Source organism: Rhinopithecus bieti, unplaced genomic scaffold (genome assembly GCF_001698545.2).
Source record: "Rhinopithecus bieti isolate Rb0 unplaced genomic scaffold, ASM169854v2 scaffold_29830, whole genome shotgun sequence".
In the NCBI taxonomy this organism is placed as follows: Eukaryota; Metazoa; Chordata; class Mammalia; order Primates; family Cercopithecidae; genus Rhinopithecus; species Rhinopithecus bieti.
In genome coordinates, this window is record NW_016813163.1 from 702,877 (window position 1) to 714,310 (window position 11,434).

Sequence of the window (11,434 nt, forward strand, 5' to 3'; positions counted from 1 at the left end):
TTTTTTGAGACAGAGTCTTGCTCTTGTTGCCCCGACTGGAGTGCAATGGTGCAAACTCAGCTCACTGCAACCTCCGCCTCCCGGGTTCAAGTGATTCTCCTGCCTCAGCCTCCTGAGTAGCTGGGATTACAGGCACCCGCCACCACACCCAGTTAAGTTTTTGTATTTTTAGTAGATATGGGGTTTCATCATGTTGGCCAGGCTGTTCTTGAACTCCTGACCTCAGGCCATCCACCTGCCTCGGCCCCCCAAGGTACAGGGATTATAGGTGTGAGCCACCATGCCCAGCCTCCTGAAGCACACTTGGAACTCCTTGCTGAGAAATAACAATTTTCAGGTTTTTTTTTGTTTTTTTTTTTGAGATGGAGTCTTGCTCTGTCGCCCAGACTGGAGTGCAGTGGCGGGATCTCAGCTCACTGCAAGCTCCGCCTCCCGGGTTGACGCCATTCTCCTGCCTCAGCCTCCCAAGTAGCTGGGACTACAGGTGCCCGCCACCTCGCCTGGCTAGTTTTTTTTTTTTTGTATTTTTTTAGTAGAGACGGGGTTTCACCATGTTAGCCAGGATGGTCTCGATCTCCTGACCTCGTGATCCGCCCGTCTCGGCCTCCCAAAGTGCTGGGATTACAGGCTTGAGCCACTGCGCCCAGCCCAATTTTCAGTTTTGAATTATGACCAGAACATCCACAGTGAAAATGCATGTTTCTTGGCAGTGAGCATATTGGCAGTGCAGATTAAGGAGAGAGGGGAGACACAGCAGCAAAGAGCAGACCCAGGTGGAAGAAGGGGAGAAGGGTGGGTGAGGGGCCAAAAGACAGGGAAAGGAGGGCTGTGTCACACGGAGTGGGCTCCTTCTGCTAGAGCCTGCCACACTTTGTGCACACCTCCTGCAGCCTGCATCCTCCCTGCATTCTGTACAGGGCTTTGGTATCTATTTAGGTGCTTATAATGAAATAAAAAAGAATATTTTTAAAGAGTCGGCCCCACATATGTGCTGAAGGACAACTAGGAAGGAGAGTCTTTCTGTAGCCAGGTTGGGGAACACTTCACTCTCTCCTTTCCTGGGCTTCACCAGCAACGGGCCAAGTAGCCCAAGAACAGAGAGGCTGTCCTGAATTTCTTTTTTTTTTTTGAGATGGAGTCTTTCTCTGTCACTCAGGCTGGAAGGCAGTGGTGTGATCTCGGGTCACTGCAACCTCCATCTCCCAGGTTTAAGCGATTCTCCTGCCTCATCCTCCCTCATAGCTGGGATTACAGGCGCATGCCACCACGCCTGGCTAAGTTTTGTATTTTTAGTGGAGATGGGGTTGCACCATGTTGGCCAGGCTGGTCTCAAATTCCAGACCTCAAGTGATCTGGCCTCCTTGGCCTCCCAAAGTGTTGGGATTACAGGCACTGAGCCACAGCACCTGGCCTGAATTTCCCTGGAGTCTTTGACTCAAGCCAGTACTTCACCTGTTTCTGTGTTCTGGGATCTTGGTATTGCACTCCCTCCTGGGGTTTTCTGAGTGTAACTAATTATCCTATTTTCTAACTACAACAATCATAAACCAGAGAAGAGTTTCCTAAATGAAATACTGTCAGAATATTAACTCTCTGGCCTCAGTCTATTACCACTCGATCCGACTACATCTACCCATTTTCCTCTGGAAAAAGTAAGTATCAAAGGCAGAACGATGCTTCGCCAGCAGGATGGATCATGTTCCTGGATTATAAGACCTGGGCAGGGCAGGACACGGGTTTCCAATATCTCAGGCATCCTCTTGCTAACACTGTGTCTAATCTCTGCAGTGTCTGCTCGGAGAAAGCCCCATTCCCAAGCCCAGCCCAGCTGTCCTCAGCAGACAGACACAGCTCCACCTCCATCTCAGCCCTCTGCCTCTGCAAGGCCTCCCCTGCCACAAAGTGACAGGAATAAGACAGCACATGCTCGAACTTGAGAAAATTCCCCATGTGTCTAAAGACTAGTGATGCTGAGTGCTGCAGACCAGGAGGTCAGAGGATAAGACCCATGGGAGCCCAGATGAGCACACCTTCTCCCTATTAGGCGTGGGTGCAGGAGTTCTCGAGGAAATGATGAGCCTGAGCTGGGTCCAGAAGGATGGAAGCCAGTGGACTGAACCAGGAGGGAGGAACAGAATGTTCCAGGCAGCAGCAGGAGCTAAGAAGTGTGGGCGCTCATTGAGATGCTTGTAACCAATGCAGGCCAGTAGGCACCTGGCACAGGAAGGGGAGCAAGCAAGGCTGCGTCGAGAGGGCTTAAATACCACGCCAGGGACCCAGACTGCCTGCACTGGGGAGCCATCAGGAGCTTTCAAGTCAGGGAGGGTCTGATTGTTCCTTTTCTTTTCTTTTGTTTTCTTTTTTTCTTTCTTTTTTTTTTTTTTGAGACAGAGTCTTGCTCTGTCACCCAGGCTGAAGTGCAGTGGTACGATCTTGGCTCACTGCACCCTCCGCTTCCCGGTTCAAGCAATTCTCCTGCCTCAGCCTCCCAAGTAGCTGGGATTACAGGTGCCTGCCACTGTGCCCAGCTAACTTTTTGTATTTTTAGTAGAGACGGGATTTCATCATGTTGGCCAGGCTAGTCTTAAACTCCTGACCTCAGGTGATCTACCTGCCTCGGCCTCCCAAAGTGCCAGGATTACAGGTGTGAGCCACCACACTCAGCCTTGATTGCTCCTTTTCAAATTTTCTGTCCATTAATTATTGGCAGAGGTTGTATCCACGTGTATGGGAAGAATCCCCCTTTCTGTTAGCAGCCATTGATCCACAGGAGCAAAGCCAAAAAACAGTCAGAGCAACCCAATGTCTACTATTTCATTTTTTAAATGACAACTACTAAATATTTTACCTTTTTCTTTCTTCTTTTTTTCTGTTTTTGAGATAGAGTCTCATTCTGTCTCCCAGGCTAGAGTGCAGTGGCGCAATCTCGACTCACTGCAACTTCTGCCTCCGAGGTGCAAGCAATTCTCCTGCATCGGCCTCCCAAGGAGCTGGAATTACAGGCACATGCCACCACGTCCAGCTAATTTTTTTTTCTTTTTTTCATAGAGATGGGGTTTCAACATGTTGGCCAGGCTGGTCTCGAACCCCTGACCTCAAGTGATCCACATGTCTCAGCCTCCCAAAGTGCTGGGATTATAGGCGTGAACCACTGCGACCAGCCTATTTTACCTTTTTTATTTTTTATTTTTTTGAGACGGAGTCTCACTCTGTCACCCAGGCTGGAGTGCAATGGCATGGTCTCGGCTCACTGCAACCTCTGCCTTCCGGGTTCAAGCGATTCTCCCGCCTCAGCCTCCCAGATAGCTAGCACATGCCACCAAGTCCGGCTAATTTTTGTATTTTTAGTAGAGACAGGGTTTCACTATGTTGGCCAGGCTACTCTCAAACTCCTTACCTTATGATCTGCCAGCCTCGGCCTCCCAAAGTGTTGGGATTATAGGCGTGAGTCACTGTGCCCAGCCCTATTTTACTTTTAAAAGTAGCATTTCAGCCAGGCATGGTGGCTCACGCCTATAATCCCAACACTTTGGGAGGCTGAGGCAGGTGGATCACGAGGTCAGGAGATCAAGATCATTCTTGCCAACATGGTGAAACCCCGTCTCTACTAAAAATACAAAAATGAGCCAGTGTGGTGGTGTGTGCCTATAGTTCCAGCTACTCAGGAGGCGGAGGCAGGAGAATCGCTTGAACCCGGGAGGCAGAGGTTGCAGTGAGCTGAGTTTGCACCACTGCACTCCAGCCTGGGTGACAGAGTGAGACTCTGTCTCAAAAAAAAAAGGTAGCGTTTCTATTTTTAAATGCTAGCAAATAATAAAAGACTTTCATAACCAGCTTGAATTTGGCTTCCTCCATTAAGCTTTCCCAACCCATTGCAGCCATCATACTCCAGAGCCTGACAAAATGAGGGCCGCCCTACACTATGGATGGGCCCACTTTGACTGCAGTGAGACCGCAGCACAAGCCCACCCAGAGTGCGGTGGAATTTTGGGCCCATGGGTTCCCGTCTATGGGAGTTGAATCATCCAATGATGGGTGGCCCTGGCTGGCGTCACCCACTAGGCACTTGGGAGGCAGATGATAAAGGAATTTTTCCCGAAGTCTGTAGCCTAGACCTGGAGGTGTTTCCAGTCTTCTCATAACCTCATCCTAGATGCCAATTATCATCTGATTATAAATTCCTTTCATCTAATTTGGTTTTCTTCCTAATCTGTCTATGGAGATAGACATACCAAAAAGAGCCAGCAAACTAGGTTTCTTTTTTCTTTTTCTTTTCTTTTTTTTTTTTTTTTTTTTTTGAGACAGAGTCCCGCTCTGTCACGGGGGCTGTAGTGCAATTACGCAATCTTGGCTCACTGAACCCCTGTCTCCCAGGTTCAACCAACTCTCTTGTCTCAGCCTTCTGAGTAGCTGGGATTACAGGTGCCTGTCATCACACCCAGATCATTTTTGCATTTTTAAGTAGAGACAGGGCTTCACCATGTTGGCCAGGCTGGTCCTGAACTCGTGACCTCAGGAGATCCACCAACCTTGGCCTCCCAAAGTGCTGGGATTACAGGCATGAGTCACTGTGCCTAGCCTCAATCAAACTTTTATTTCATCCCATAGCATTGCTGGGATGACATTGCTGCCTGCCCTGGTCCATTCTGTCCCTTGGTGGGACCCCTGTGGTCTCAAACAAAACAAAACAAAACAACAAAAAACAGATAAATTTATTTATTCAACTCCACTGGCTAAGGAGTCAACATTCTGGGGCGAAATAAATGGCCAAAGATGCCCATGTCCCTTCAATTCTTCTGTCTTTAGTTTTCTTTGCCAAATTGGACACATTAACGACACATGAAAGAAATCACACGTTCCTAGGGAGGAGCCCTGCCCCATGCATTACTCAGATGTAAACCTTCCTCTGGCCAAGGTGCTGATGTCAGGGAGCCATCAGTGCTGGTCTCAGGGCTTCTAGTTGCACCACCTAACTGAAGTTCACTCTGCAAAGAATACACAACCAAAAAAGTTGGTATGGTTGAGAGTCTGATTTCTATGTATTTCTGTTTTGATGAGAACAGAGCTGATATATTTTTTTTTCATTTTTTTATTATACTTTAAGTTCTAGGGTACATGTGCATAACGTGCAGGTTTGTTACATATGTATGAAAGGAGTTCTATGGGAAACACAGGTTACCCACTTTGCATTTCCTGTTGAGTCTGCAGTTACTCTTGTGTGCCAAGTGAAGGGCAGCTTTGACCAGGTTCTGTCTCCCAGCGGCTTCCTGAGTTTTCGGGACTGCAGGGTGACTCCCCTGCCTCTGCACTCCTGCAGCACTGTAGACCTGTCATGTGGAATTGCTTCCTGTGGACACACGCGTCCCTGGCATAAATATGCACCCCTTCACTGAGGAACTCGCTGCTGCTCTTGTGCAAGGACTTACTCTGCCTCCACTTTCCCCACTCCATTGTTCAAACCAAAACCCAGGGATGAAAATGGGCTCCTCTTTTTTCCTTACCCATCTTGTATAATCTGTCAGCAAATCCTGCTTACCTAACTTCCAAAATTATCACCTGATTGTCCCTTCTCTCCAACTCTATCATTACCCCTGACCAGTTTCTGGGTTTTTACGACTTCCCCACTGCACCCCCATCTCTGCTTCTGCTCTCACTCTCCACAGCCTCTCAGCTCACATGCCACAGTCATGCTTAAAAAATAAAATATAACGGCCGGGCGTGGTGCCTCATGCCTGTAATCCCAGCACTTTGGGAGGCCGAGGTGGGTGGATCCCTTGAGGTCAGGAGTTGGAGACCAGCCTGGCCAATATGGTGAAACCCTGTCTGTACTAAAAAATAAAAATTTGGCCGGGCGCGGTGGCTCAAGCTTGTAATCCCAGCACTTTGGGAGGCCAAGACAGGCAAATCACGAGATCAGGAGATCGAGACCATCCTGGCTAACACGGTGAAACCCCGTCTCTACTAAAAATACAAAAAACTAGCCGGGTGAGGTGGCGGGCGCCTGTAGTCCCAGCTACTCGGGAGGCTGAGGCAGGAGAACGGCGTGTCAACCCCAGGAGGCGGAGTTGGCAGTGAGGGGCTGAGATCGGGGCCAACTGCACTCCAGTACTGGGCGGACAGAGCGAACTCGTCTCAAAATAAATAATAAATAAATAATATAAATAAATAAATAAATAAAAATTAGCTGGGTGTGGTGGTGGGTGACTGTAATCGGTACCCACCACCACTGGGAAGTACTCGGGAAGCTGAGGCAGGAGAATCGCTTGAATCCAGGCGGTGGAGGTTGCAGAGAGCTGAGATCGCACCACTGCACTCCAGCCTGGGGGAGAGAGAGAGACTCCGTCTCAATAAAATATAATAAAATAAAAAAATAAAATATGAGATAAATTGGGCCGGGCGCAGTGGCTCATGCCTATAATCCCAGCACTTGAGAGGCCGAGCTGGGCAGATCACTTGAGGTCAGGAGTTTATGACCAGCCTGACTAACATGGTGAAACCCCATCTCTACTAAAAATACAAAAATTAGCCGGGCGTGTGGCACACATCTGTAATCCCAGCTACTCGGGAGGCTGAGGCAGGAGAATCGCTTCAATCTGGGAAGTGGAGTGAGGAGTGAGAGGAGATCATGCCACTGCACTCCAGCCTGAGTGACAGAGCGACACTCTGTCTCAAGACAAACAAACAAATAAACAGATAAATCAAACTCGTTCAGGTACAATTCATACAATGAAATGTACACATTTTAAGTGGATATGACTTTGTCTTTCAACTTCCTCTTGCTGATGCAGTGCTGGCCACACCAACCTCCTTTCTTCCCTGGAGTACACCAGTCTCCCTTTCATTCCAGGGCCTTTGTGATGGCTGTGCCCTCTGCCTGGAAGGGCTTTCCCTGGCGCCTTCTTGTCATCTCAGCTTTAGAGAGCACCCCTCCATCTAAAGTAGCTGCCAAGCCCCTCCCACCCCATCACTCTGTCTTATTCTTTTTTTTTTTTTTTTTTTTTTTTTGACCGAGTCTTGCTCTGTTGCATAGGCTGGAGTGCAGTGGCTCCATCTTGGCTCACGGCAACCTCCACCTCCCAGGTCAAGCGATTCCCCTGCCTCAACCTCTTGAGTAGCTGAGATTACAGGCATGTGCCACCATGTCCAGCTAACTTTTTTGTATCTTTAGTAGAGATGGGGTTTACCATGTTGGTGAAGCTGGTCTCGAACTCCTGACCTCAAATGATCTGCCCATCTCTGCCTCTCAAAGTGCTGGGATTACAGGTGTGAGTCACCGCACCTGGCCCCTCTGTCTTATTCTTACCACACTGCTCACTGATTTTTTTTTTTTTTTTTTTTTTACATCTTCTGTCTGTTGTTGATTTCTGTTCCTGCCACTACAATGCAAGCCCCAGAGGGACTTGGGAGGCCAAGGCAGGCAGATCACAAAGTCAGGAGATAGAGACCATCCTGGCTGACATGGTGAAACCCCGTCTCTACTAAAAATACAAAAATTAGCCGGGCATGGTGGCGCACACCTGTAGTCCCAGCTACTCAAGAGGCTGAAGCAGGAGAATTGCTTGAACCCAGGAGTTGGAGGTTGCAGTGTGCCAAGATTGAGCCACTGCACTCCAGTCTGGGCGACAGAGTGAGGCTCCATCTCAAAAAAAAAAAAAGAAGAAGAAGAAAAATGAATGCAAGCCCCAGGAAAGCAGGGAGCTTATCCGCATACCTTGTTTTCTGTCCCTTGTCAGCCATATCCAACGTTTTTGGCATCAGAGACCAGTTTCACGGAAAACAATTTTTCCACAGACGGGAGTGTGGGGATGGGGGGTGGAGGATCAGGATGAAACTGTTCCATCTCAGATCATCAGGCATTACATTCTCATAAGGAGAGCAGAACCTGGATCCCTCACGTGGGCAGTTCACAATAGGGTCCCGCTCCTATGAGAATCTAATGCCACTGCTGATCTGACAGGAGGCGAAGCTCAGGCGGTCATGCTAGGTTGCCCCTCACCTCCTGCTGTGTGGCCCGGTTCCTAACAGGCTATGGACTGGTACTGGTCTGCACCTGGGGCGGAGTTAGGGACCCCTGCCTTATCTCACTGTGCCCAATAGCCAAGTCTTCCTCTGTGCCTTCTGGAATTCAGTCAAATACCTGCCAAACCCCACACATTCTGCACCTCTGCCCTATAGAAGTCGCCCCTCCCTCTGTGGTCTGCTCAAGGGCGGCTTCTTTCTTCCTCTTATGCTGGACCCAAGGACCTCATCTTTTCCTGGGCCTTAGTGCCGGGTGCCCAGGGTGTCCTGGGTCCACTGCTCTCTCTCCCTGGGCAATCTCCTCTGATCTCATGCCCACATGCTGGCCGCTCCCAAGTGCTCTCCCACCCAGCTCTCCCTCCACACTCCTAAGTGTGTCCAGTGGCTTATCATACCCCTGACTCAGAACTAACAGGCAACATCCCCAAAGCTAGATTCCCAATCATGCCCTCCCCAAAAATCTGCTGCACCCCAGCCTTGTCCACCTTAGTCAGTGCCACTGCCCTGCTTCCTTTGCTCAGAGCAAAACATGGAGTCACCTTGGACAACCCTTTTCTTTCCTCACATCCAATTGGGCAGGCTCTACATTCAAGATATATCTTGACTGTATTTCTCACCACATCCACAGCCACCATCCTGGTCCCAGAACACTTTCTCTTCTAGGAGAATGCAGCAGCCTGCGTCTGGCCCCTGAGCTCCATCTCTTCCTTTAGTCTCTTCTCAACACAATAACCAGAGTGACCTTCAAAACCAACTTAGACTTTGTCCTTCCTCTATTCAAAATCACAGTGGTCCTGCATCTCTCCCAGGACAAAAGCCAAACACCTAATCTTTTAAGAGGACCTGAACTTTGTTTTTAATCAGTTTAATCTTAATGTGGTTAAGACATGGCAGGCATGGAAATGACTGTCATGGGGGAAAAGGAGGTGCATCCTCATAGACGCCTAGAATAGGAGGTGCAGCACGCCATGGGGGCCACTGGAGGAAGGGGCAGGGTCAGCCGGGAGGCAGAAAAAGCAGGAAAACGTGGGCAAGAGGAAAGGGTAAGCAGGCTGGGTAAGCAGGTTTGAGATTGGCTAGTTTGGATCATTTTGGGGGGTCCTGGGCACAGGGGTTGGTGGTCTGGTGTCTAGTCCTGGAGTGGTTAGGCAGGTGGATAGTGGCCTGGAGTGAGCGCCCGACACTGGAGGTGATTGAGGGTATGGGCCCTTGATAGGTTGGTTTGCAGATTTACTATCTCTAGGAATGAGCTACCCCTACGAGGGGCTCATCCCTCTAAGGCCAGCAAGGCCCCAATATGTAAAGCATCAAAATACAAAATGAAAAAGACAAGGGGAAGACACTGTCAATGCTTCATAGGAGTCGCTGCCCTGCCTGGCCCTGGTCGGCCTCCTTTCCTTGTTACCTAACCCTTTCTTCCTCTGTGCAGGCCACCCTGCGTGCCTGGCCTCAGTCCCCTGTGGGCTGCAGGGTTCACCCCCCTCCACACCTTCTCAGTGGTTGCTCTGCCCACCCAGAGTGGAGCTGGCGGTGGGTCATGCCCCGCCCTCTGCCCCCAGCCCCATCCCACTGCTATACCTCTGCTTTCGTCTTGAGCATTTATTACCTTCTGACAAGCCACATAATTTACTTACTTTTTATGTTTGCTGTTTTTTCTTTCTTTGACTGAAACGTGAGCTCCCTGTTGTGAAAATCTGATGCACCCCAACTGCCTGGATCAGCATCTGGGTCGTCCTTGGCCTTGAGAAATTCAGGTTGAACGAGTGACAGTTAAAAGATGAGGAACGAGGCGCATGTGGGCCCTTCACTATGCCATTTCGGAGGTGAATTTATGCAGGCAGCCACTTAGCTGCTTCTTGGAAACACAAATGATTGACTTAGGGAAAGGAGAAATGGCACCGGGCCGCAGTGGGGAGAGTGGGCCTCCCTCCCGTAGGCTTCCTCCCTTTCTTCCACATGGCCTCAGCCTCCAGCTGAGCCAAAACCGAACAATAACCTAAGGACCTTCCTAACAAGGAGAGAAGTGGACGGCCTCTCAGCTTGGATTTTGCTTCTCTCAGTTCTGCTCTCACATTTGCTTTTTATTGAGATATAATTCGCATATTATAAAAACCACCCCCTTAAGGTAAACAACTCAGTAGTTTAGAGTCTGTTCTCAGAGTTGTGCATCTGCCACCACCATAACCACTTTAGAACACTTTACCCCAAGGAGATCTGCCACCCCTCTGCTGTAACCCCAGCGCCCTCCCCACCGCCCCCAGCCTGAGGCAACCCGTTCTCTGCCTTCTGTTTTGTGTGTTTGCCAGTCATGGGACAGTTCCCCTAAATGGAAGCAGGCACCATGTGACCTTTTGTGTCTGGCTTCTTTCTGCTGCCACATTTTATCCACTCCTGATTCAGAACCCAAAAACCTAAAATGTGCAACGGACGTATTTGGGTTTGATAGGCAGAAATTGAAAACTGATCACGAACTTTCCAGGGGGCCTAAATTTGGAGGTAGAAACAGGGCTGCATGTGTCCAGGGCCCCCACAGAGGCTCTGCTTTACTCTACAGATTTGTGTTTTTGTGTTCTAGTTGGTCATCCCTCCCTATTCTCTCCTTCCCCTTTCTGGGTGCAGGTCGGGGCAGAAGGAACTACAGCTTGCAACCCAGGAGACCGCCTGAGGTACCCCCAAGTCCCATTTCTGGAGGTCGGCGGAACTCTTGGAAATTCATTCTAGACCTAGCCTGGCCCCTGAAGCTAAGTTGTCCTAGCCAAGTGCAGGGTAGTCCTGGGCATTCCTGCTTGGATCCAGCTCAGAGCAGAGCTCTGGAAACAGGTCTGGATGAGCTCAGAGACCAGCCCCACCAGGCCCCGGTCCACCCAGCCTTATGCCTGGCAGCACTGATTGATCGCCGACCTGTGGCTCTGGGTGGCTCTGTCTGCATGTCCCCGCGTTCAGACCGAGACCACTATTGCTAATGTAGTATCCACTAAAAACCTGTCATCTAAGGGAAATTTATCTCCCGATAATCCATGGCCAATGAGGCCTGGTTGTGTCACTTGAGCATCAGTGCAGTTTTCCATTTTTCTTTAAACACACTTGCTAGGCTTCTGGCAAGGGCTATTGTAAACACTTCCCATCATCCCTAGGTATTTTTATTTTTAGCCTCGAGTTCTGCAGTGCCAGGAGAGATCCCAGGTCTTTGCTCTGTCATTTGTAAAGAACCTGCCTTGGCCGGGTGTGGTGGCTCACATCTGTAATCCCAGCACTTTGGGAGGCCAAGGTGGATGGATCATGAGGTCAAGAGATCAAGATCATCCTGGCTAACATGGTGAAACCTAGTCTCTACTAAAAATATAAGAAAATGAGCCGGGAGTGGATGCGGGCACCTGTAATCCCAGCTACTCGGGAGGCTGAGGCAGGAGAATCG

At 49.6% G+C, this 11,434-nt stretch overlaps 1 long non-coding RNA gene across 1 annotated transcript; it reads right to left on the reverse strand.

Moving 5' to 3' along the window:
* Positions 1-4,755: 4,755 nt before the first annotated feature.
* Positions 4,756-9,967, reverse strand: LOC108512459 (uncharacterized). The gene is made up of 3 exons (XR_001880611.1): positions 9,654-9,967; positions 5,184-5,347; positions 4,756-4,985 (listed from the first exon to the last, which is right to left on the reverse strand). It is a non-coding gene; the product is annotated as an uncharacterized LOC108512459 (long non-coding RNA).
* Between the last annotated feature and the right edge of the window lie 1,467 nt (positions 9,968-11,434).